Below are 27614 nucleotides of genomic sequence, written 5' to 3'. Positions count from 1 at the left end.
CTCCTGCCCACGCCCCTCCCCGCTGGCACTGTGGTCCAGCTGAGCCCCCGGCAGGCGGCTGCTCTGCTAAGCAGCCTGTCACATGTCCTGTTACAATCATGTTTTATTATAGCTTTCAAAAGATGACCTCTCGTCCCGCACACTCATGTTTATAGAGGACTTCTGGCATTCTGAAAGGAAACAGATAGTGAAGCCTCCAAACCCTTCATTTGCTTCAACTGATAACTGCTCTGGCCAGAGACGAACACCGCGGTGATTACAAGATGTAATTTACTACAAAAGACAGTTAATATTACTTACAAACCTGTCATCAGTTCTGGGGAAATCGGAGCCGGGACATGGAATAGGACGCATCTGAGTCTACCTAAAGATCTTGGTCTGAGAGAATTACAAGTTTATAGATTTACCATTTAAGAAACAGCCCCGTTATGAAACATTCATCGTTGCAGACAGACAATACAAGTAACAAGCAAGATTATATCCTTTTATCTGGATCAAGGACACAGATGGTGTGAGAAAGAAAGGAGAAAAAAAAATCCCTTCAGGGGGATCTTAAATGCCACCCTTGTGAATTATACCTGAGGCTATTAACTGGGGAATTAGATCTTTGAAAAAGCCTCTAATAAGACTAAACAAAGTCCCTTGGGTAATGCTCTGAATCAGAGAAATGTGTAAAAATATAGCCTCTTCAACGTGATTATAGTCAGAGCTGTAGTTACTCCCCGAGAAAGGGCATTGAAAGTAGAGGAATGAAAGGGGGAAAAAAATGTTTTAAAACTTTTGTGTCAGACCAGAAATTATAGAGTAGCAACAGCTTAGGGATTTAAATAACCCCTTTAGCCCAATTCTGAAGACTTTGTGCTTTAAATTGAAGAAAAGAAAGGAATTAGAGATCCAATTTAGCATTTTTTTTTATGATTATGAAATGGAGGAATCATTTTAGCTGAATAAGAATTGAGTCAGGATAGGATTCCAACCTGGGTTATCATTTGCAAGAGGGGTCTGTAGCATTTAAGCTACTTCGGGGGTACCCACTCTGATGGGCTTTTGTGAGAGCTTCTTGTTTCCTGGAGACCAAGGTGAGAGTTTTGGTGCTTCTGTTAGCCAGACAGTCATGAGTCAGTCTTTGGCGTTTCCCTTCCTCCCTTGCAGGGAATTCCAGACGTGGGGAGAAATACTAGCATAGGGATCTTAGGAACATTCTGTCGGTACTTTTGCCAGCACTCCATCCTCGAAGTCGGATCTGGTACAGAGCTTTAAGAGGATGTTTTTAGTCTTCCTCTCATCCCCAGTCTGAGCCTCTGGATGGGACACGCAGGCACATCACAGGTGTATGCACAGGGCAATGAGATCAGTTTTGTAAACGTGGCCGCATCTTAATGTGCCCTCTTGGATATATTTGTTGGAGACAAGAGACAGTGGAAATGACAATGCTGGGTTTGACCCAAGCCGAGCATGTTAGAGAGGACAGGGCCAAGGATGGTGATTTTTAAAGGATGGTGACCTTGTTGTATATGCAATTGATAACCAATAGGACCTACTGTATAGCACAGGGAATGCTTCTCAATATTATGTAGGAGGAGAAGGGGGCGACAGAAGATGACATGGTTGGATGGCACCACCAACACAATGGACATGCCTCTGAGCAAACTCCAGGGGATGGTGAAGGACAGGGAAGCCTGGCGTGCTGCAGTCCAAGGTGGGGTCACAAAGTGTTGGACGTGACTGAGCAACTGAACCACAGCAACTGACAACAAATGGGAAAAGAATTTGAAAAAGAATAGATACATGTATATGTATGACTGAATCACTTTGCTTGTAAACCTGAAACAAAGACAATGCTAATCAGCTGTAGTCCAATATAACTCTGTCCGTGGAATTCTCCAGGCAAGAACACTGGAGTAGGTTGCCATGCCCTCCTCCAGGGGATCTTCCTGATCTAGGGATCAAAGCCAGATCTCTGGCATTGCAGGTGGATTCTTTATCATCTGAGCCACCAGGGAAATCCATAAAACAGAAGTTTAAAAAAAAAAAAAAGGCACAGCGACCTTGCCAGCTAGTCAGATCCTTAACCTAGACCTTTCAGGTAAATAGCTAGTCTCTCTTTAGGTGAGGGATAGGGAATCTAGGAGTGGATCCACACAGGAGGAGAGGATCGAATTCCATTTCTCTCCACTATTCATTTTCAATTTGTTAGACATTTGTGTATTTTCTTGGGAGAAATACCTATTAAGGGCTTCTCTGGTGGCTCACTGGGCTTCCCTGATAACTCAGTTGGTAAAGAATCCACCTGCAATGCGGGAGACCTGGCTTCTATCCCTGGGTTGGGAAGATCCCCTGGAGAAGGGAAAGGCTACCCATTCCAGCATTCTGGCCTGGAGAATTCCATGGACTACAGTCCACGGGGTCTCAAAGAGTCAGACACGACTGAGCGACTTTCACTTTCACTTGCAATTTCTGGTGGCTCAGTGTAAAGAATCCACCTGCCAATGCAGGAGACACCAATTGAATCCCTGATCCGGGAAGAAAGCCCACGTGCCACAACTACTGAGCCTGTGCTGTAGAGCCCTGGAGCCATAACTGCTGAAGCCCTTGCTTCCAACTATAGAGCCTGTGCTCCGAACGATAGAAGCCGCCGTCATTAGAGGTCCACGCACCTCAACTAGAGAGTAACCCCTGCTAGAAAAAGCCCACTCAGCAATGAAGACCCAGCAGAGACAAAACTAAATAAATTTAAATATATTTGTGTGTGTGTGTGTGTGTGTAATACCTATTCAAATCCTTTGTCCATTTTTCAACTGGACTTGCTGCTGGGTGTTGAGTTTTAGGAGTTCTTTCTGTTTTCTGGTTCTCAATCCCCTACCAGATATATGACTGGCGGATATTCCCTCCCATTCTGTGATTGCTTTCTCAGTCTGTCCTTAATGTCCTTTGATGCGAAAACCTTGTAAATTTTGATAACGTCCAGTGTGCCTTTTTTTTTCTTTTTTTTCTTGTCTGTGTTTTTTTGTCCTGAGCTGTTTTAGAACAACAAGAGCAAACTGTTTATTTGTCGGAATCCGGAGCGCTCGCTCTAGAACAGAAAGGGAAGGTCAGATGCATCAGATGATTTGGTGGTTAGACTTCGAGCCGGCAGGGAAGCCGATCAGCCTGTGCTGACCCGCGAGGTGCCAGGATGTTCTTGCAGGAAGGCCACCTGCAGGGGCGTGTGCATGATGCTGGGAGGCCAGGCCAGGACTCCTGGGAGAAGCTGCTCCCATTACCTTCCGGTGGCTTCTCTCCAAGGTGGTCAGGGACTCAGCGATGCATGGACAGCTCATATGTTCATCCGTGAACCACGACCACTCTTGAGGGGAGCTGGGAATGCATTGCTCTATTTCCGCTCACTGCTCTCTCTCGTCCGTGGGCTTCTGTTGCCATCATTCAGCGCTTAGAAAATTGTCAAAGTTTAGGAAAAAAGACAACTGAAGCCCACACCCTGTAATATGTGTATAAAATCACTGAAGCCTGGGGTGGTTAAGATTCTTGTTTAAATCGGTGTGACTAAAAAGCAGAAAACCAGAGCTGTATACTGGAAATCCTGACTCAAGCCAGTGCCCTTCTCATCATCAACACACATGAGTGAAAAAGGGGCCTCACCATTTCGTGCACTTCCCAGGTGGCTCAGTGGTAAAGAATCTGCTTACCAATGCAGAAACCACAGAAGACACAGGTTTGATCCCTGGGTCGGGAAGATCTCCTGGCGAATGAAGTGGCTACCCATTTCAGTGTTCTTGCCTGGAGAATCCCGTGGACATGGGAGCCTGGTGGGCCACCGTCCATGGGGCCACAAAGAGCTGGACACGACTGAGTGACTGTGCATGCAGACTGGTGGGTGTTGTTTCCAGTGCACCATTTCATTTATTTCATTAAGTGTTTACTTAGCCTCATACTCTAGTCTTCATACTAGTGGCAAAAAATAAAAGAGTTGGAAATGGAAAATCATCCTTACCATTGTGGTCTGAGTTGAATTATTGTTTCAACCTGGGATTATCTAAAGGGTGTGCCTGGGAAGATTTGAATCACAGCATCTTTGAATAAGCGTCACAGACTCCAGTGTCCCAGGACTAAGCTCAGGGCAGAACACAGCCATTTAAAGGGGCTGTGTTACCTGGGAATGCAGCCCCAAATTGTCAAAGCTTCTGATTTCTTTCAAGAGGACCTAGAAATTGGATTTTCATATGAAACATCTCCGTTTTCTAATACTAATTTTTAAAGGAATCAATTTAAAAACTCCAGTCTGAAACCCATTGCCTCCTACAAAAAAAGCCAAAAAACAAAACAAAACAAAACAAAACAAAATCTGTGAGATGACTATGGACCTTAACTTAAGATCCTTGCTCTCACAGTTAGACCTGTGTTTCTCAACATTCACACACATTGGAATCATCTGGAGAGCTTTTTTTAAAAAAAAAAAAAACAGTGTTTCATTCAGCCTGCCTCCAGACCAAATGCATCCGAGTCTCTCGGAGTGGGTCCTGGGCATCAGGACTGGTTACAACCCCCCTGGTGGCTGTGACATACAGCGGGGTTAAGAACCCCCGGGCTGGAAGCAGTGTGAGCAGCCAAGATCCCCTTCTCCCCACCTCTTTCCCATCCGTCCGGCCATCTGGACTCTGATTGCTGGACATCAAGATGACCCTGATTTTAGGGCTCACACCTGGATAATGGACTGCACGTCTCATTTCTTGTCCTTCTGGGGCATTCGATAGACCCGAACAGATGTGCCTTTCACGTCATTTGCCATGTGTCCCTTCTGGAAGGTTCGGATCTCCAACTTCCTGATTGCTTTCCCTCTCCCGAGCAAGTGGGCTCTTCAGGGAAGTCTGGAGCTTCTTCCCTTTCTCTCCTTTTCATCTCTGAGCCTTGGGGTTTCTCCAGCCAAATAGGAGGCTTTGTTCAGCTGTCTCTGGTCTTATAAATTTGCAGCCCTGCTCTGGAAACACTGGGAGCCCCTGTTGGCCCCTGTGAGCCCTTGAAAGCTCCTCTCTCAGATCCATCTACTTCTGTCCCCATTCCTTGCTATTTGTACACACACTTCCCCCACCTTTCCATGCCAGCTTTTTGGAGTCACTGAAATAACCACAGAAAACCTTACCAAAAAAAATTGTATGGACTAGAAATGACCAAAGGACAAGATGATCTGTAAAGTGGCTTTTATTTCCCCAAATTCTATGAATCTTGTCACTGATTCTATCATGTCTGCTGATAGCATTTTTTTTTAAGATGGTAAGATTTTTAACTTTTCATTTTTTATGTTGGAGTATAGCTGATTAACAAAGTTGTGACAGTTTTGGGCAAACAGGGATGGGGACTCAGCCATACATAAAAGTGCATGCATCCATTCTTTCCCAAACTCCTTTCTCATCCAGACTTCCCCATAACATTGAGCAGAGTTCCCTGTGCTATACAGTAGGTCCTTGTTGCTTATCCATTTTAAATATAGCAGTGTGTACATGTCGATCCCAAACTCTCTAACTATTGATGATCGTGTTTTGACCATGTAAAAAGTATTCTTAATTTTTAGTGGTACAAATTAATTAGGAAGTAGAGATGAAATGATATGAATTCTGGAGTTGCTTCAGACACTTTCAATATTTTATTATACACACACACACACACACACACTTAAAATTCTAAGGCCTATAGGATTCTAAAGTTTGATGAGAATATGGGATCCCAAGATTCTATAACTCGTTCTTCTTTGCCATTTATTATGCACTTAAGAGTGATGTCCCTGCCAAAGAAATGAGTGGATCGCCTTTTAAAAATGCACAGGTCATTTCATAATATAGTCAATTCGTCCAATTAGGAAAATAAAGAATAGAGAAAATAACACCCCCAATTTCGTCTTCCTATCATGACTAGTATTAGCTCTTACAGTTAGCCTTCTGGCGTTGTTTCCCCTGTTGTACGTACAGGTTGGGTTTCCACTTTATTTACTGATGATATTGTCAAGTGCAGACTGTGAACCTGATCTCGCACTGTGGTCATGTCATTTTTTAGATGCTTTGAGTTTACCATCATCAGTAAGCCCTCAAGAGGGAAATCAAAGTGACAGCACTTTGCCCAAATGCAGTCATTCAATGGATTTGTCATTGGAGTGAATTTCTTTTTCTTGCTTGTGCATCTTATAATGCTAAGTGTATTTCTGGTAACACGGTAATACAAGTGTTGGGGAGAAGGAATAGGCAGAGGCTTAGAGAGGTAAACAGAGCCTGAAATGGGGATTATGTAAAGCATGACTTCTGACATTCCTTGCATACCAATGCATCAGAAAGCCCTCTATTCCAAGAATTCACACTTCCAGGCAAATTGTCATCCTGACGACTCTAGGGTACCACATGGCAACACTGACTGAACATTTTAAAGTCTGTCTCAGGTCACTGCATCCCAGACCTGCTGAATCTTAATCCCTAAGAGTGGAACTCGGGACTCTGCATTTTTGGCAGGCTCCCCAGGGAATCTGTAGTGGCCTGTCCAGCACCCATCTGACATAGCATTCGGTGACTAGTGGAAAGACATTGGAATAGACTCTGAATCTCCCAGAAACAATTCTGTTTAATTGCAGCAATAATTAATAAACAATTGTGTACATGGGCTTCCCTGGTGGCTCAGATGGTAAAGAATCTGCCAGCAACACACTCCAGTGTTCTTGCCTGGAGAATCCCAGGGATGGGGGAGCCTGATGGGCTGCCGTCTATGGGGTCGCACAGAGTCGGACACGACTGAAGTGACTTCACCTTACCTTAACCATGTTTGATCCCCAAGTCGGGAAGATCCCCTGGAGAAGGAATGGCAACCCATGCCAGTATGCTTGCCTGGGGAATTCCATGGACGGAGGAGTCTGGCTGACCACAGTCCATGGGCTCGCAAAGACATGACTGAGTGACTAACGCACACACAGTTACAATGAGATGGGAGTCTTAGCTTTGATATGCAGATCCTTGGAAATTACGCATTAGTATATAATAATTCATTTAACATGTTACTATCATCAGATAAACATTTCCCAGTCGTGGTAAGCAATTAGGAACCAGTTCTATCTCTCTTAACCCCCCAACATTTCTCCCTCCCTCTCTCTTCCAGAATTCTTCCTTCCTCTCTTTCTTCCTGTCTCTTCTTGTTTTGTGTCTGTGTACCTATGTGTGTGCACAAATAAGGCCCAGATATTTATTTCAGATTTTTATGGGTTTTGCATGCAGGATAAGGTTCCAAAATTTACTGAAAACAGCAAAGACCAAAAATAATCCTGTTTCACCTACTAATGAGCTGTCATAGGATGGGGAGAGCATACTTAAGTTATCTTATATACTCGTTTAGATTTCTGAGTTATCATTGTCTACAAGCATCCTTGCTTCTGGAATTGACAACATGCTGATATAGAGCCAATGCAGACCTGGAGAGGGAGAAATAAAATAAGCTGGACTGAAAACCCCAGCTCTGCCACTTACCACATGAGCTTGGGCGAGTGATATATCTTTTCTAAGATTTATCATCTTCTAAGTTGAAAAATCATCATCACTATACAGGATTTTGAGAGAATTTAATGAGACAATGTATAGAAAGGACCCGAAACTGTAGATGCTCAAGAAATATTATTTCATCAATCACTGCTCACTTTCTTAACTCACATTTTCCTAGACTTAATTTAAGTTTGCTTTTTTTGGGGGGAGGGGGATGGATAATCAGCCCATTCTTTTTATGGTGACTTTGACTTGTACTATAATCAATGCTACATATCTAAGTTAAGTGAAATATTTCAAGGTGAAGCAATATAATGACTTTTTTACATAAAATACATATTTTGGGCATAGAAAGATTTTGGTTTAAATCTCAGTGTTATTGTTACTGTTTTTTATTTGTTTTGGTATATATTTGTTCTCTCATCTGCAAAATGGGCATAGTAGCCCTCCCCTGTTCTAGTTCATAATTGCTGCTGTGACTAATGATCACGTGACACAACAAAAATTCAGCATCTTACAGTTCTGAAGGGCCGAAGTCCAAAATTTATCTCTGTGGGCTAAACTCAAGGTGTTGGCAGGTTGCTTTTCTTTCTTGAAGCTGTCGGGGGGAATCCACACCTTGCCGTGTTTCTTTAGCTGTGTTGAGCCTTTGCTGCAGCACTCGGGACCTTTGTTGCATTCTCCTGAATCTTTTGTTCTGGGACTTGGGCTCAGTAGTTGCTGCGCTCAGGCTTAGCTGCCCCATGGCATGTGGGATCTTAGTTCCCTGACCAGGGATCACACCCACATCCCCTGCATTGCAGGGTGGATTCTTAACCCCTGGACCACCAGGAAGTCCCCATATTCTGGTTGTTTCCAACTTTTGGAGGATGCCTGAAGCCCTTGGCTCGTGGCTCCTCCTCATCTTCAAAGCAATGAATGACCAAATCAGTTTTTCTCAGTCGCATCACTATGACACTACCCTACTTCCCTTTTCTCTTCAGAGACCCTTAAGAGTACCTCAAGACCACTTGATAACCCAGAATAACCCCCCCACACACACACACACACTATTTCAAGGTCAGCTGACTGGCAATTGTAGTTCCATTTGCTACCCGATTCCCCCTTTGACATCTTCACAGGTTCTGAGGATTGTGACATGGACATCTTGGGGTTGGGACATTATTCCACCTCTCACAGCCACCTCATAGAGTGATTTTGGATTTAGTAAGAATATGTAGGTAAAGTTCTTAGCATCATGGCCGGTACATAGCGTCCTGAAGACAGAGATGCTGATGTTGAAGATTATTTTTGAAAAAAAAATAATAATAAAAGCATTTCCTTCTTTTAAAAAGCAACTTTGCTAATTACTTTAGCTCAGGGTTCCCCAACTCCCAGGGCATGGACTGATACAGGTCCATGGCCTATTAGGAACCAGGTCACACAGCAGGAAGTGAGCAGTGGGTGAGTGCACGAATGAAGCTTCTTCTGTATTTCCATCTGCTCCCCATTGCTCACATTCATTACCACCTGACCTGTGAGATCACTTGGTGGCATTAGATAGATTCTCATAAGAGCGCACACCCTGTTGTGAACTGCGCATGCAAGGGATCTAGGTTGTGAGCATCTTATGAGAATCAGCCCCAAACCATCCCCACACCCCCATCCATGGAAAAATAGGTCACTGGTGCCCAAAAGGCTGGGGGCTGCAACCTTAGCTGGATTATCTGGGTTTGTCTATCCTAGCATGAATTTACTCAGTTCAGAGATTCACTGATTTGGTGAAGTGGTCCTTTTCTTCATGGACAATCCCCTGTGTTATGCCAACAATGATGATGAAGGGGGAAAGGCCAGATAGAAACAAAAGAGACATGGAGATAGATGGGGTTTGACTTGAGCTTCATGTTGACTCAAAGTCTGGAGCTCACTGGGCTGCATGAGACTAAATGATGATTCCAAAGAGGCCATATCAATATTTAACTTTCCAGTGTTCATTTTAAAATGTGATTGAGATCTTATTCAGGGCTTCCCTGGTGGCTCAGATGGTGAAGAATCTGCCTACAATGTGAGAGACACAACTTCGATCCCTGGGTCAGGAAGATCACCTGGAGAAGGGCATGGCAACCCACTCCAATATACTTGCCTGGAGAATCCCATGGACAGAGGAGCCTGGTGGGCTACAGTCCATGGGGTCGCAAAGAGTTGGACATGACTGAGTGACCAACACACTAATGAGATTTTATTCATTAAGACCTCAACTTTTTAAAGAAACCACTGAGAAGCAATTTCACTCAAAGATAAATTTTAACCAGTTAGGCTTTACATTTATGGCACAAAAGTCATTCCTAATGATGAATAAAGTATGTACTCATATGGGAGAGATTCATCGGGATGAGTGAAATATTGACATTATAGTTTTTATAGATTCATCCGGACAAGTTTCATGTATGTGAAGACATGTTAATAAATCAAACTGCCAAGAGGTCACATCACTCAGCATTTTACCTCCTAACGATCACAATAGCAACATCATCAGTGTCTATGGCTTTGTGTCTTCTGCTTTGAGGAATAGGAAAAAAAAATGTCCTGGGCATACACTGCTTATGAATTACTGCCAAGTGGTTCTTTTAGAAATAGGTTCTTAAATATACTCGTTCCATTCATAATTTATCATAATACATGGTAGACCATAATATATGGTCTTCATTTGCACCGAAGCTACTTTCTTCTTAGCTGGTGCATAGATATACTTAATGCCAAATTATAACAGAGTGTAGGTTATTACAGAATAAGATTTTCCTATTAATTCCTCAGAAGCAAAAAAGGGGAGGTTATAAAGGGCTTTGTTAGTTTTCATCTACCTGAGTATGAGCCCCATCCATTTTTGACCCCTTAGTGTGTCAGAGCTCCCTGTCCACTCTTGATTCTAGTACTCACACATTAGCATCCTGTTTCATAACACAAGACTCCGCAAGGAGCATGTGTGTGTGTGTGTGTGTGTGTGTGTGTGTGTGTGTGTGTTAGTCACTCAGTCGTATCTGACTCTTTGCAACCCCATGGACTGTAGCCTGCCAGGCTCCTCTGTCCATGGGATTCTCCAGGCAAGAACACTGGAGTGGGTTGCCATGCCCTCCTCCAGGGGATCTTCCCGACCCAGGGATCAAAGCAGGCAGATTCTTTACCGTGTGAGCTGCAAAGACCGTGGCTTTGCATAAGCATGCCCCACTGTTCCAGAAAACCGCCGAGGACACTCAGGGCCGTCTGCTCTCTTCCTCTGCTCTGGCTGCTCTCTCAGGGGAGGCTGATTGTTGGGGCACCTTGCCTTTGGCTTCTGTGTGCATTTAGCCAGTGGGAGACATACGTGGAAGACTTGAGTTTAGGAGAAGTCAGGGCTTACTTTTGCCTCTCTCTGCTTCTTGGGGCCTCTCCAGATCCTCCGTCAGCATCCTTCGCTGTAGTCTCAGCCCCAGTGGGCAGTGTCCACCATGGCAGGTGGCCCTGGTTCCTGAGCTCTAAAAACACCCCCTTTTCCCATAGCCTTCAATTTTAAGGGTTGTGGCTGCTTTGAAGGCTTCCGGTTCTGGGTTCTTTCACCATCCCTTCTTTGGCTTCTCAACTTTTTTTAATCCCTTGAGTTAAATTCCTTATGTTTAGAAAGCCTCGAATGGGACTTCCCTGGTGGTCCGGTGGTTAAGATGCTTTGCTTCCAATGCACAGGGCACTGATTCAATCCCTGGTCAGGAAACTAAGATCCCACATGCCATGGCACAGCCTGCAAGCAAACACACAAACAAAATGCTTAGAATACTTTCTGCTTCCTTCATTGCCTTAATAGCTACCTCTGAAAAAGCACTTGCCCCTTGTATAAAGGGCTTCTCAGGTGGCTCAGTGGTAAAGAATCTGTCTGCCAGTGCAGGAGACACAAGTACAATCCCCGGCCTGGGAAGATCCCCTGGAGAAGGAAATGGAAACCCACTCCAGTATTCTTGCCTGGAAAATCTCGTGGACAGAGGAGCCTGGTGGGCTACAGTCCTTGGAGTCAAAAAGAGTCAGACACGACTGAGCGACTAAGCACAGTGCACAGCATAGCATTATCAATGGTAGGAATGTGCTCATATTTTTAACATTTAATAGACCTTTATTTTGGATTAATTTTACACTTACAGCATTTAGATTTATACAAAAGGCAAAGTCTTAGTCACTCAGTCTTGCAATTAATGTCCTAGATATTTAAAACATGTCTTCATTCCAGAGGCATGTTTCCTTAAAAACCAAAGGCCCAGATTACAAAACTCAGTTTGACAAACCAAGCCCGCGTATGGTCCGTGAGCATGGAGATCAGAGGCGGGTCGGGCCCCAACATCTGTGCGTGTTTAAGAATTCACAAGAGAAATACCCCGACACAGGAGTTGTCAGGCCTGATTAATAATCCACTCTTGTGGGGCATGTGCGTTAACCCACAGGCATCACACTTGCTGTCGGGGTCCCCCACAAGGCCGCCGTCAGCATCGGCTTCCCAGGAGCTCCCCCGCTGGGTGTGTCTCATCCATGTGTCGTATGTTTGGTTGTCATCTTTGCTAAAGGATTTTTTCAGTTTGGAAAATCATCTGCTTCAAGCATCCACTTGGGAAAGACAGAGAATGATGTCGCAGGAATGTCCACAGTGGGGGCCAGTTCATAACACACACACAGTCAGTGGAGTAATGCATGGCACAAAAGAGAGTAGCTTCTTCACGAAGTGAGGTGGTTGGTAGGTTAAACCAGCCTCTAAGAGACATAAACAATAATAGCATTTCTATGTAAGAATTTTGGTTCATCATGCAATGACAGTTGTGTAACACAATTCTAGTGGTTGCTAGATAGAATGTGGCTTCCCGGTGGCTCTCGTGGTGAAGAACCACTGCCAAGGCAGGAGACACAAGAGACTTGTGTTCATCCCTGGGTCGGGGAGATCCCCTGGAGCAGGGCATGGCAACCCACTCCAGTATTCTTGCCTGGAAAACCCCATGGACAGGGGAGCCTGGCGTGCTACAGCCCACAAGGTCGAACAGAGTCAGACACGACTCAGTTACTTAGCACGCATGCACATCTAATACTATAAAAAACTAGATCATTTTTAAGCACATGGGGTAGACATCTAATTCCACCATGTGAAGGTAAGTAGGTAAAGATACTCTAAAAACATGGGAAAAATGTACATCAATTACTAACCAGAGTTTTCCTTTGGGAAATGGGTTTAGAAATAACTTTCACTTTCTACCCTGTAAATGTCTTTATTTTTGAGGATTTTATGATGAACATATAATATTTTGAGGATTCACTGAAAAATATCAAACACCCTAATATAATATTTTCTATAGACAGTGTCATTCAGAAAACGTTCATTCTAGATAATGAAAGAAGTACCATTTCTGATGCCTTTCAAATCACCTGCTATATATATATATAAGGATATGCTGCCTGGATAATAATAACACAGGAGATATGAAGAATACTTTCTCTTTAAGTGCTTCGTTTCACAAAGAGTTGGATACAGCTGAGTGACTGAGAAAACACACACAGACACACACACACACACAAGTGTTGTGTAGAGTGTGCTTCCTGCCTTCCAACCGTCTTGAAATATCAGGCCGAGTGTCAAGAATTAATCTTACTGGGGATGGGATTTTTTGTGAAGAATGTGGACATCTACCCAGAAAGCAGACAGTGATTGTAAAGAAGAAAAGCAGACCTATTGTCTGGATCTGGTTTGTTTTAACCAGGGCTAGATAAACCAGTTGCTTGTGACACACTGTATTAATTAGTGTCCTAGAGCTGTTCAACAATAGAAATTTGTTCCCTCACAGTTCTAGAGGCCAGAAGTCCAAGATTGAGGTGTTGGCAGGTTGGGTCCCTTTTGGAAGCTCTCTGAAGGAGAATCTGTCCTTTCTCTTAGCTTCTGGTGGTTGAAGTTCCTATAGCATATATGGAGAAGGCAATGGCACCCCACTCCAGTACTTTTGCCTGGAAAATCCCATGGACAGAGGAGCCTGGTGGGCTGCAGTCCATGGGGTCTCGAAGAGTTGGACATGACTGAGCGATTTCACTTTCACTTTTCACTTTCACGCATTGGAGAAGGAAATGGCAACCCACTCCAGTGCTCTTGCCTGGAGAATCCCAGGGACAGGGGAGCCTGGTGGGCTGCCATCTATGGAGTCACACAGAGTCGGACACGACTGAAGCGACCTAGCAGCAGCAGCAGCAGCATGGCATATATATTATATATATATATATAATCAGTTCAGTTCAGTCACTCAGTCGTGTCCGACTCTTTGTGACCACATGGACTGTAGCACACCAGGCCTCCCTGTCCATCACCAACTCCCGGAGTTTACTCAAATTCATGTCCATTGAGTTGGTGATGCCCTCCAACCATCTCATCGTCTGTCTTCCCTTCTACTCCCACCTTCAGTCTTTCCCAGCATCAGGATCTTTTCTGGTGAGTCGGTACTTCACATCAGGTGGCCAAAGTATTGGAGTTTCAGCTTTAGCATCAGTCCTTCCAATGAATATTCAGTACTGATTTCCTTTAGGATTGACTTATTGTATCTCCTTGCAGCCCAAGGGAGTCTCAAGAGTCTTCTCCAACACCACAGTTCAAAAGCATCAATTCTTCGGCGCTCAGCTTTCTTCACAGTCCAACTCTCACATCCATACATGACTACTGGAAAAACCATAGCTTTGACTAGACTGTGGACTTTTGTTGGTAAAGTAATGTCTCTGTTTTTTAATATGCTGTCTAGGTTGGCCATGACTTTTCTTCCAAGGAGTCTCTTAATTTCATGGCTGCAGTCACCATCTGCAGTGATTTTTGGAACCCCCCAAAATAAAGCCTGTCACTGTTTCCATTGTTTCCCCTTCTATTTGCCATGAAATGGATGGGTCATGGCAGAGTTCTGATTTTATATATATATATATATATGTATGTATGTATATATATATATATATGTATGTATATATATACACATATACACATACATATTTATTTATTTATTTCTATCCTTTCCATCTCACCCTCTGTCTTCATGTGATTCTCTTCATGTCCCCCAAATGACCAAGTGTCTTCATAGGGTCATTTTCTCAGAAGGACACCAGTACTCCAGTCCGACTGGATTGGGGACCTACCCTACTCTAGTATGACCTCTTCTTGACTAATGATAATACATCTGTAGTGATGCTGTTTCAAATAAATTCACATTCTGAGGTCCTGGGGATCAAGACTTCAAAACAAAAAATCTTTTTGCTATTAACAGACGGTTACAAGGTATAGATTCCTAGATCTCAACTGGAAACAAAAGTGAAAATAAACTAATGGGACTTAATTAAACTTAAAAGTTGCTGCACAGCAAAGGGAACAGTAGGATGGAAGAAGATATTTGCACAGCCTTTGGAATGAAAAGACAGCCTATGAAATGGGAGAACACGCTTGCACATGATGCCAATGACATGGGATTGATTTCCAAAATATACAAACAACTTATGTGGCTTGTTATTAAATAAACCCATAACCCAATCCTAAAAATGGGCAGAATACCTAAATAGACAGTTTTCCAAAGAAAACACACAGATGGCCAATAGGCACATGGAAAGATGCTCAACATCACTAATTATTAGAGATATGCTAATCAAACTATGATGCGGGATCACCTCACACCATTCAGAATGGCCATCATCAAAAAAGTCTACAGGACTTCCCTAGCAGTCCAGTGGTTAGGAGTTAGCCTTCCAATGAAAGGGGTGTGGGTTCAATCCCTGGTCAAGGATCTGGGATCCCATGTGCCTCCAGGCCAAAAAGACAAAACATGAAACAGAAGCAATATTGGAACAAATGCAATAAAGACTTTGAAAATGGCCTGCATCAAAAAAATCTTTTTAGAAAAGTCTACAAAGAATAAATGCTGCAGAGAGTGTGGAGAAATGGGAACCCTTCTACACGGCTGGTGGGAATGTAAATCAGCATAGCCACTGTGGAGAACAGTATGAAAGTTTTTTAAAAAACTAAAAATGGACTTACCATATGATACAGCAATCCCACCCCTGGGCATATGTCTGGAAAGATGAAAACTCTAATTCAACAAGATACATGTACCCCAATGTTTGTGGCAATACTGTCTATAATAGCCAAGATATGGGAGCAGACGAAGTGTTCATCAGCAAATGAGTAGATAAAGAAGAGATTATATATACACACACACACATATATAAACTGAATCACTTTGTTGTATGCTTGAAACACTGTAAATCAACTATACTTTAAAAAAAAAAGATATAGATGCAGATATCTGGATACCAACTGCTCAATCCAATTATTTTGGGATGAGACCCAGACACAAACAGTCCAAGGAATTATCATGTGACACACAGCAAGTTGTGCTAGCCCTCTGCTGCAGACTAAGGACCATTTGGATGGTATCCTAAAGATAACTGCTCCTTTGCTTAAGGCAGACTCATATGAAAAACAGTTTACATTGACAATATAGGTATTTTGTTAGTGACTCTTTTTTCCTTCTGCAAATAGCACTTTCTACTCCATTAAAGATTAAGAACTTTTTTGATTCAGAGAGTTCCCCAGTGCGTTTCAACTAGAACTTCATTCATCCATGCTAAGAATTCAGAAGCCTCCTCAACGGAGGTCCTCCTTTCCAATAAGTGTGGCCATGAGACAGGCCATCATTCCCTCAAAATAAAGAATTCCGTCTCCATGAAATGCCTGTGCTTTCCATAACCCTCTCTGGGTCCAGGAGGGTACCAGGCCAAGTGCCGATTTCCCCTTCTTGGAAGGTCTCTTCTTATAGCTTTGGTCTGTCGGCGCGCGTGTGAGGAATCAGCAGTGCCATTCACAGCAGATGGATCTAGCTCAAACACATTTCCCTTCTTACAGGTACGGTCTGCTTGGCATGTGGAACTGCATTCCCTTGCTCACTAATCCTCAGTGATGCGAGACTCCCTCCTTCCCCCACTCCCCATCCAATAACCTCCCTTAGTTCCAGGAACTCTCTGTGGGTCAGTTTTCCCAATCCCCTGACATGATAGCCCTACTGCTGAGTCCTGATTTTTCAATACCACTATAGAGATGAGGACACTGCCCAATTTTTCTGTGAGGAATGTTGGGGGGTGGGGGACTGCTGTCCACGTGGAAGCCTAAACAGCAGTTCAAGGCAGAGCCCCAATCCCTGACTAGAGGCTCTTTTGTGGAAATTGCCAGGCTTTTTTGCAGAAGCAAAGTTTGCATCATTTTATCTGTACTTAACTTTTCTTTCTCCTCTTTGGGCACCTGGTTAGTCAATGACTAAAGCATATTTGTGTCCCTATTTCACATTCTTTTAAAAAGTTTATTAGAGAATTAAGTGATTAGTCCAGTGATTAGGACTCCGTGCTCTTATTGCTGAGAGCCTGTGTTCAATCTCTGGTCAGGGACCAAAAATTCTGCAAGCCATATGACACAGCTAAATAAATAACTATGAAGGTTTTAAATTTATTTTTAACTTATGCAATCATCCATAGAGCCCCATCCCCATACATGCTAATGACTCAAAGGCAGTAGAAGTTTTTTTTTTTTTTTTTTTTCTCTTTTCAATTTCCTCCTAGCCCAAGTTGGCTAGGGAGTTGGCTCCCTTTCCTGCAGTGATTTGAGGGTCTATCCATCTTGGGGTTCAGCCTTTCCCAAGGGTCTCTTTGTCAACAACATCATTATCAGCATCATCATCATGTTTATCAGCATCATCACCATCATTATCATCACCGTCTTCATTATCAACATCATCCTCACCGCTATCATCTCCATCATCGTCACCATCATGTTCATCGCCGTCATCATTGTCATCAGCAGCAGCAGCATCTGTATCCAGCAGATGCAAGAGGGTTAAAAAAACACGGAGATCACAAGTGACAGCCTGAACCTAGAATTGACAAGTTGACCTCATCTCTCTATCGGGCCCTTCCACCGGGAAAAGTCAAGTTTGGAATTGATTTATGTGAAACCTTTAATGTCCAGAATGTGGAGGTGGATCCAATCTTCCTCCCTTCGAGGTCTGGAAAGCCTCAGAAACTCACCTTTCCCTGGATGGTGTTGACCAGTCTGAAGGCATGAACCTCCAGTTAGGAGTCACAACAGTCTTGCACCCGTTCATTCAAAAGCATTTGTTCAAGGCCCCTCAGGCGTTCCATTTGCTCCGGATGAGTATGCATCTCAGACGAGGTTTGACTTTCAGGGAACCTATAACTGAAGGAGGGAAGGCAGTCAGTGCATAAACAGACGCCCCTCGGAAACATTACATAATCTCAGCTGGAGGAAATAAACCGTGGCCGCGGGTAGTGGGTGATAGAGTCCTCTTTTACTTAGGAAGGTCAGGGAATGTCTCCTGAGGAGGTGACCTGGATTCAGATAGGGGCGGAAAGTCACATGGAGACGTGGAAGGCATCAGGGCAGCTGTAAGGGCAAAACAAAGCTTTCTAAACATTCAGGTGGCTTTTCAAGCATCCCTCCGTGCCACTTTGCAACTTTGCAGACCTGTTTGCTCCCCGTGTCCTGTTCTGTGCTTTCGCTCTCGTCAGTGTCTCGCGTGAGCATCCGGGAGCCTTGCTTGCCTTGTTTTTCCTTTCCATCTGGAAAACTTCCTCATTGTCATGCAAGACTGGGCTCAAATGCAGCAACTTTTGTGATGTTTTCTACTGCCTGAGGCAGAATTTCCACTCACTCCTTTTCTTCCACTGTATCTTAAACGTTTGTGATCCCAGTGTTATATTTATGTGTTTCCATGGACAGAAGAAGAGAGATAATTTGGGTCTGGCTATCTGTCTTCTCTCCAGGCATCCTGCATGGAGACCTGCCCATTGCAGTGCTTAATGATCACTGAATGCGATTAGGTGTATTCCTGAGTAAAATAAAACAAGAGCAACAAAGCCATTGATTGTAATTGATGCCATTTACCGAACATCTACTTAGAACACTGTTTTGAATACTTAACAGGTGTAAGCTCATTCAGTGTGCACGGTAATTGTATGAGTTAGAGACTGTTATTGTTTATGGAAGAAGACCCTGAAACAGAGGAAGGATTAGAGTCCTCTGTCCAGAGTCCCACCTTCATAATAGTGACCATACACAAGCATAGTAACTAGGGTTTATTATGTTACTGCTAAGCATTTAATGTGGATTGTTTTCTTTAATCCTCGCACAACCCTCTGGAGAAAGTAATGTGGACATATTCATTTCTTAGAGAAGGGAATCAGAATACAGAGATTAAATAACTTGCCCAAGAATGCATAACTAGTGCATGGCAGAGATGGGGTTCAAATTCATGTGCACTTGCTTCTAGAAAACCTCATCTCCACCCCCCCCCCAAGCACTTGAATGCCATCTGTTGGCACCAGAGAAGGGGAAAATAAACAGCATCAACTTGTGACAAAGCTTGCTGCTCAAGGAAAACATTCAACAGAATCCACCAAGGCTATGTGCTTGGAGCCTCTTTGTGTGTTGGGTGCGGCTGAATCTGGCTTTTCTTGCTGAAGAATTCACTGCCTGGAACGCTGTGTTTACTTCGCTGTTGCCCTCCCATTAGATGAGGAATGAGCCCAGCCATCCACACAAGCAGAGTTACAGGGTGAGAACACAGCCCAGAGAAGGCGAGACGGTTATTTATAGTCCAGAGTCCGAGGCTGAAAAGAAGGCGTGGGAGGAGCTTAATCATCCCTGGGGGAATCACAGAGAACAGAGGAAGGTGGTGATAAAGAGCTCCCCAAGGGTCAGGGTTGCATACCAATTACAGTGACTTCCAGACTCTTAACGTGCACGGCCCTTAACAGGAGCACGGCCCTTAACAGGAGACCAAGGACGTGTTCTGGCCTGGAAGGAAAAACAACTTCTGATGTCTTCTCCCTGAGCAGAGAGGCAGCCCGTCTGGAACTGTTGTTGCAACAACAACTCTAATTTAAATTCCAGGTTCTGTGATAATGAGTCAGCATCCCCATCACTCTGGCTGGCATATCTTGATACAAGGGGAAATGTCCAGTCTAGTCTGACTCTTTAAACAGCTGTCCATGCCAAGCTTTGCATGAAAGCGGGGAGGGCTTGGTGGTGTCCCCTTTTCTTGCAGGCCAGTGTGTGAAACCACAGCAGTTACTGTTCAGTCAGCTCCCCAATTACCTTGTTTCATTAAATATATGGCTTTCTGCTTCTCTAGGATTCTTTAGGTTGCACTAGACAGAATTCTAACTAAACTCAGCTTGAACAAAAGCCAGGGAAACAGGAAGGATTTACTCATGTTCTTGAAAGCAAAGAGTGGAAGGGTGCCACTGGCTTTTTGACTCTGCCTTGACCTCAGGTGCCATATGAAGCCCCGCTTCCCCATTTCTCACCGATGCCTGCAGCTTTGTTGGTTTTCTTCTCCAGGCTGTCCGTATATGTCCTGGAAACTCCAGACCCCATACCCACCCACTGTATGAATTTCCCGAAGGTGCTCTAACAGACTATCACAAACCCATGGCTTATGCAAGAGCAATTGATTCTCTCACAATTCCAGAAGCCAGAAGTCTGAAAGCAAGGTGTCTGTAGGATGGGCTTGTCTGGGGGGCCCTGATGAAGAATTCCTTCCGTGCAACTCCCCAAGCCACCAGAAGCTCAGCTCTCCTTGGCTTGTGGCCACGCCACTCTGGTCTCTGCTCTTGGTCACGTGGTTTTCCCTGTGTGCCGCTTGGCCTCAAATCTCCCTCTCTTTCCTCTTATCAGATCACTAGTTTTTGGATTGAGGGCTCATAGTAAATGCAGGATGATTTTATTATAATCATATAATAAATATTTGTAGGGACTTCCCCAGTGGCTCAGACCACGTCTGCCTACAATGTGGGAGACCCGAGCTCAATCTCCAGGGGTCGGGAAGATCCCCTGGAGAAGGAAATGGCAACCCACTCCAGTACTCTTGCCTGGAGAATCCCGTGGATGGAGGAGCCTGGTGGGCTACAGTCCATGGGGTCACAAAGAGTCAGACACGACTTAGCAACCAAACAGCAGCAGCAACATGGAAGTGAACACATCTTGCACAGGGGTAGGGGAGGGAGGAGATAGGTGGCACAGGTGGTTGATGTGGTTAACACTTTCCTACAGAGGAAGCCGGGGAGTACCCTTGGGTTAGTGAAATACAGGATCCCTTCCTTTGTGACTCAGCTGGTTAAGAATCCACCTACAATGGAGACCTGGGTTCAATTCCTAGTTTGGGAAGATCCCCTGGAGAAGGCAAAGGCTACCCACTCCAGTATTCTGGCCTGGAAAACTCCATGGACTATATAGTCCATGGGGTCATGAAGAGTCGGACACGACTAAGCAACTTTCCCTTTCCTTTTCTAAGTGATGATTTTATAATATGTCTTCAGAGTTCTTAGAGCAAAGGAAATAGCCTTCCCTCCTTGGAGTTCTTGCCTGTTTGTCTGGTTTTGGTGAGACTGGGTTTCTTGCAGGGCTGTACCCTTGATCACATTTGTCGGGGGGCTCTGAAGTGAGTGGTGATGGCGAGTAAACAGTGGATCTTCTGGAGTTCTTACAAAGCCATCAACAGAGCTGAACATCTTGCCTTCTACTCACTTTCGTTCTGCTCAGAGTGATGTCCTGTCCCTTGACAGTTAGGATGTTGTTGCTTCAAATGATTTTTCCAAGACCATCTCTTATTTCCAGAGTAGCCACGGGGAAGCTGGTTTTCAAAGGAAAGTGAATGGAAATAGGTTTTGGATGCGGGTTAATAAGTTTTGTGATATTTTCCCTGAGGTTACTGAAAACTTCTCCAGGTAATTGTGAAATCATGTCAGGAGAAGAAGGATACTAGAGCTCCCCCTCCCACCATTCTAATGTCAAGCCCGGGAGGGTGACTTTAAATAGATTCTTTTATTTACTCAGTAAACACCCAAGGAACATGTGCCATGTAAACCACCACAAAAGACCCTCCCCTACTACCACTCCTGCTAGGGACCAGCCTTGTCTTCTAAGAAATTACCTTCTGAGTGGGTAGTGAGAGAGAGAAGGAAGCATTACAAAAACAATTTCAAAATCAATTATTTAATTGCAATTGGATTAAGTATGAAAGTGAGAAGTACAGAAAGCCAAGTCACTAGACAGGCTTCCAAAACAGCTTTTTTTTTTTTTTCTACCCCTGTAGCCCCATAATTACAGACATAGTAGGTACTTGCCAACAAAAGTAATAATTTGAATGAATGAATGAATATGTGGAGGGTGTGTGCCCAATAAGAATTGTGCCCCATAAGAATTCCTGGAGCCAAATTGCCAGTTATAAAAAGGGACACAATGAACACTGGAGTGCATGTGTCTTTTTGAATTATGATTTTCTCAGGGTATGACTTCCCTGGTGGCTCAGACGGTAAAGTGTCTGCCTACAATGTGGGAGACCCAGGTTCGATCCCTGGGTTGGGAAGATCCCTTGGAGAGGGAAATGGCAACCCACTCCAGTAGTCTTGCCTGGAAAATCCCATGGACGGAGAAGCATGGTAGGCTACAGTCCATGGGGTTGCAAAGAGTCAGACATGACTGAGCCACTTCATTTTTCTCAGGGTATATGCCCAGAAGTGGCATTGCTGTGTCATGTGGTAGGTTTAGGGTTTCCATGCTGGTGCTTGTAGTAAAGAACCCACCAGCCAATGCAGGAGACACAAGAGATATGAGCTAGATCTCTGGGTTGGGAAGATCCCCTAGAGAAGAGCATGGCAACCCACTCCAGTATTTGTGTCCGGAGAATCCCATGGACAGAGGAGCCTGGCAGGCTACAGTCCGTAGGACTGCCAAGAGCTGGACATGACTGAAGTGACTTAGCACACACTCACGCGTAGCTAATTCACTTTGTTGTACAGCAGAAACTAACATAACATTGTAAAGCAGTTATGTTCCAATTAAAAGAACAGACACAAAGTCAAGAACTCTTTCCTTTTTCAGATATTTCTGGAGTGAACTCATTTTGTTAGAACTTTAAGAAAACATTCTGGCCTTTCCTTCTTACTCTGATGCTCCCTAAGTTCTTTCCAACTATGGTGAAAACCAGCCTTGTCATGGTTTTCAGAACTATGTAGTTTTCCAAGAAAGAAAAAAAAAAAAGTTTTAAAAATGCAGAGCAATCTGCCTTATCAGTATCTCTTCCAATTAATGTAATCTTGTTTCTGTTATTTCCACTATATTTTTCAATCCAGAGAGCCTCATTACATTTGCAAGTGCACTAAATTAGAGCCTCTATAGAAGGAGAGTGATGAGTATCAGCTAATTTAATTATGTTTCTACATTTTCAGCATTTAATGATGTCTGCCATTGTTGTGAGGATTCCTCCACGGGCTCCAGGTAGTATTAGCACTGATCCCATGTAAAGTTTACATTATCAGATAAGACCTGACAGCTCATTGAGGTGCGTGTTCAGTAATTTTTGAATCTAATCAAAATTGATTTATTTGCAATCAAATTACAGGAATAAAGAAACAGCTTCACATAATTTAGTTGCTGATTATAGTGTTGCTGCCTCTGAAGTCACACCGATGTGTGTCTCTTAGTTTTGTATCAACATTTCATCAAGATCAAACATTCTGTGTAGGGCTTTTTTTTTTTCTTCCTACTTCTTTCAAATGTTCACATTGCATGGTGGTTGGGTCCTGTTATAGATTAGGTGGACCATTTGTGTCCCCTGAGTTTTGTGTCCTGTTCAGCAAACCTTATCTGAGTGTCCTTAAGTGTCTGGCACAGGAATCTTGTACTGAATGCCTAGATGGGTCCTCAGAGTTGGAGGGAATGGAGCTGTGGGCGTTCAGGAGCTGGGCGGGTCCTGATGTTGGAGGGAGCTGAGGGATGCTTCTTCCTCCTTCCCTAAGGATGCTCAACCAGGTCTAAAATAAGTACACAAACCCAGTGGGGATTATAGGACAGAATTCTGTTTATTACCACTGGAAAATGGTGCTTTTTATGTTTGTTTGGCAGACAATTATTTATAGTTATTGTGTACCAGATACAATTTAAAAGACTTGGCAGAGACCTGCTTCATTATTATAATAGCTTTAAAAACTGTTACTCTTCCCGTTACCCCCATTTTAAAGATGAAGCAACTGAGGGGCTGAAAGCTGGACTGTTTTCCCTAGGGCTGCCCAACTGACACGTGAAAAAACACAGGATTTTTTTATTTTAAAATTATATTTTTTTAATTGAAAGATCATTGCTTTACAGTATTGGTTTCATTTCTGCCATACATCAACATGAATTAGCCATAGGAGTACATATGTCCCCTCCCTCTTGAACCTCCCTCCCACGTCCCACCTAGCTTGGTACATATATGCAATGGAATATTACTCAGCCATAAAAAGGAATGCATTTGAATCAGTTCTAATGAGGTGGATAAACGTAGAGTCTATTATACAGAGTGAAGTAAGTCAGAAAGAGAAGAAAAACCAATATTGTATTTTAACACATATATTTGGAATCTAGAAAGATAGTAGTGATGAACCTATTTTCAGGGCAGCAACAGAGACGCAGACAAAGAGAACAGACTTATGGAGATGGGCGGGGTGGGGTGGGGAGGAAGGAGAGAGTGAGACAAGAGGAGAAAGCAGCATGGAAGCATATACACTGCCGTATGTAAAACAGAGCCAGTGAACATTCGCTGCATGTTGCAGGGACCTCACACCGGGGCTCTGTAAGAACCAGGATTTAACCCAGGTGGTCTGGATCCAGAGTTTAGAATCCTACACACCATGCCCTGTTGCTTCTGCCCAAGCTGAAACTGGCTGTCACTCAACCCACTTTATCCGTGAAGTCACATGTAGACCTTGGAAGCGATTGAGTAGTTTGGAGGGCCTTGACCCGCCTCTTCCCATAGGGTAATGGGCTTCAAAGAGAAGGAGCTTGAAGCCGGCCGCTACAAGGTGGAATCCTGGCTACTGTCCTAAGTACTACTTACCTGCCCTGGGTGAGCTTAGAAAAGAGAGGTCAACATGAAAGCAGGTATTGTTTGGAGGTAGCAAGCAGTCACTTTCACTTTTCACTTTCATGCATTGGAGAAGGAAATGACAACCCACTCCAGTGTTCTTGCCTGGAGAATCCCAGGGACGGGGGAGCCTGGTGGGCTGCCTTCTATGGGGTCGCACAGAGTCGGACACGACTGAAGTGACTTAGCAGCTGAGCATCAGCAACAAGCAGGAGGAGAAAGAGAGAAGAGTCCTTTCTGTCCCCATGAGATAGACTGGATGGGGGGCAAGATTGGAGACAGGTTTTCCCAAACACTCATAATCCAGTGGAGAATTGGGGTAAGTCCCTAGTGTGTTGGTTATGGGAGAATGCATGGATGGATAAGAAGACAAGGCTCATTAACCCCTAGACTGAGTCTGAGGAATCCATGCCATGTGATCGATAAACTAAATGTTCAGACAAATAAGCAACAGCTTCTGATATGAAGGCATGGTGGTGGGAAGGGAGGGTCAACCATCCTGTGAGGCTGGAGGGAGGGTGGGGACTTGGAGGAAGGTGATGCTACAGCCAAACCATGAATGGATAGGCAGGTCCCGCAAGGCAGGGATCAGGCTTGAGCGAAATAGACTGTGTTCTGTGTGAAAGGAGTTGTTGTCCAGTCACTCAGTCATGTCTGACTCTTTGCGACCCCATGGGCTGCAGCACACCAGGCTTCCCTGTCCTTCACCACCTCCCAGAGTTCGCTCACACTCATGTCATTGCATCAGTGATGCCATCCAACCACCTCATCCTCTGCCACCCACTTCTCCTTTCCCAGCATCAGGGTCTTTCCCAGTGAGTCGACTCCTCGCCTCAGGCGGGAGAGGAGAACTTTCATGAAACATTTAGACATTTCCAAATTCCAAGTGGCTTCAAACCATAGCTCCCCAAGTTGACATCCTCAACCTTTCTGTGTTCAAGGCCCACACGAAACATCACTAAACCCAGCAGCAGCAGTAAAAGAGCAATTGTCGCTGCAACTCGCAGGGTCTCCAAGTGTCCATAAAGGGATCTGTGGCTCGCTGTTTGAACGTAATCATGTAGGAGGCTGACCAGAGCCCGTGTTTGTTCATGACGGCATGCTGGGGGACAAGGTATTGCTCTGGGATGTTGGTTCACCATCACATTCTGCCTCTCACAGCCTACACGTGTGCCCTGCTCAGTTCACACTTCTCTCTGGGAGACGAAACGGAACGGCTACCCACCCCAGTATTCTGACCTGCAGAATTCCATGGCTTGTGTAGTCCATGGGGTCTCAAAGAGTCAGATGTGACTTAGTGACCTTCACTTTCAGCAAAAGTATATTTTGCACCTTGTTCAGAATTTGGCACTGTTTTCATGAAGGGTTCATTGATGACCAGTGGGATGCTCCTAAGTCTGGAGTGTTTTCCAGTAGTGGGAATTTTTTGTGTGTGTGTGGTATATGGCTAAACATCTTGTTGTCATTTTAGGTATTTATTTTTTCAACATTATTTTTCAAATATAGAAAAGGTGAAAAAGTCATAAACAAATATCACTGAGATACTACAACTTAGATTTTATCGTGTTTGTTTTATCATATATCTATTCATCTACTCATGCCGGCATCTGTCCACTTTATTTTGGTTTTCAAGCATTTCAGAGTGAGACATCGATACCTTAAACACTTAAAGATGCTGATCTTTAACAAAAGATCACCACTTACCCATGGCTTTTTGGAAGTGTACTTGTTTATGTTGAGATACACAGATCTTGCACCTTGGAAAGAAAATCATGACAAACCTAGACAGCGTATTAAAAAGCAGAGACATTACTTTGCCAACAAAGGTCCATAGAGTCAAAGCCATGGTTTTTCTGGAAGTCATGTATGGAGGTGAGAGTTGGACCATAAAGAAGGCTGAGCAGCAAAGAACTGATGCTTTCAAATTGTGGTGCAGTGCCTTAGACTTCAAGGAGATCAAACCAGTCAGTACTAGAGGAAATCAACCCTGATGTTCATTGGAAAGACTGCTGCTGAAGCTGAAGCTCCAGTGCTTCAGCCACCTGATGCAAAGAGCTGACTCACTGGAAAAGACCCTGATGCTGGGAAAGATTGAGGGCAAAAGGAGAAGAGGGCGACAGAGGATGAGATGGTTGGATGGTATCACTGACTCAATGGACATGAATCTGAGCAGACTCCAGGAGATAGTGGAGGTCAGAGGAGCCTGGTGTGCTATACATAGCACATGAGGTTGCAAAGAGTCAGATGTGACTTAGCAACTAAACAGATCTTAAGTGCACCCTTTGAGGAGGTTTGACAAATGAGTTCACTTGTATAAATTAACTATGAAGCTATTAAACTGTCACCCCAAAAGTTTAGCTGTGAGTTGTACGTATATTTGAAAAATAATTCACATATCAAACCTGTGATAAATTGTTTCAACTGTATGTTTGTGTATTGGAGAAGGAAATGGCAACCAGGCATTCCAGGATTCTTGCCTGGAAAAATCCCATGGACGGAGAAGCCTGGCGGGCTACAGCCCATGGGGTCGTAAAGAGTGGGACAGAACTTAGTGAGTAAACAAGAGCGGCATGTGTGTGTATGCATATATACACATGTATGTATACACATGTATATGCATGTATGCATGTGCTCTCTCTCTCTATATATATATGTGTGTGTGTGTGTCATTTTCACTGGATAAATAGTACAGGCAGTGTGCAGATGTCACAGAAATTCTAAGCGTGCTACAAGGATCCCTGTATTTGGTAATTGCAAGCCTAGGGAAGAGGTAACCTTTTCCATTTATCACTGTCTTCAGAAAGAACATGAGCGCACAGAAAGTGCAAGACTGCACGGATGTAATGCCCAGGGTGAATGGAAAGAAACGGTGTTACTCATCTGACTAAGGATGTTGAACACTGTTTGCTCTGAGAGAACCAACAGCTACGATTTTTCAGTCAGCCTTGATTGTATTTTTTGTGTTCATTACTGTCCCAAATACTTAAATTGGGATTAGCTGTCTTAGTTAAAAAAAAAAATAGGTTATGCTTTCATCTTTTGACCCCAAAACATGTAGAGAAACGTCAACATTAATTGGCAGGATGAATGAGAGTGGGGAAGGTGGGTGTCTGGCTGTAATATTCTTAGAAAGAGTGTT

General features: G+C 43.9%; 1 protein-coding gene across 5 annotated transcripts in view; it reads left to right on the top strand.

The window, feature by feature from the left end:
• RBFOX1 (RNA binding fox-1 homolog 1) overlaps positions 1-27614 on the top strand; it is a 2446597-nt gene that overhangs the window by 1302908 nt on the left and 1116075 nt on the right. The window lies entirely within an intron of this gene.

Source organism: Bos grunniens, chromosome 25, assembly GCF_055505025.1.
Source record: "Bos grunniens cultivar Pamir isolate PY7600 chromosome 25, Bosgru_T2T1.0, whole genome shotgun sequence".
Taxonomy (NCBI): domain Eukaryota; kingdom Metazoa; phylum Chordata; class Mammalia; order Artiodactyla; family Bovidae; genus Bos; species Bos grunniens.
This window is presented reverse-complemented; position numbering and strand designations above follow the sequence as displayed.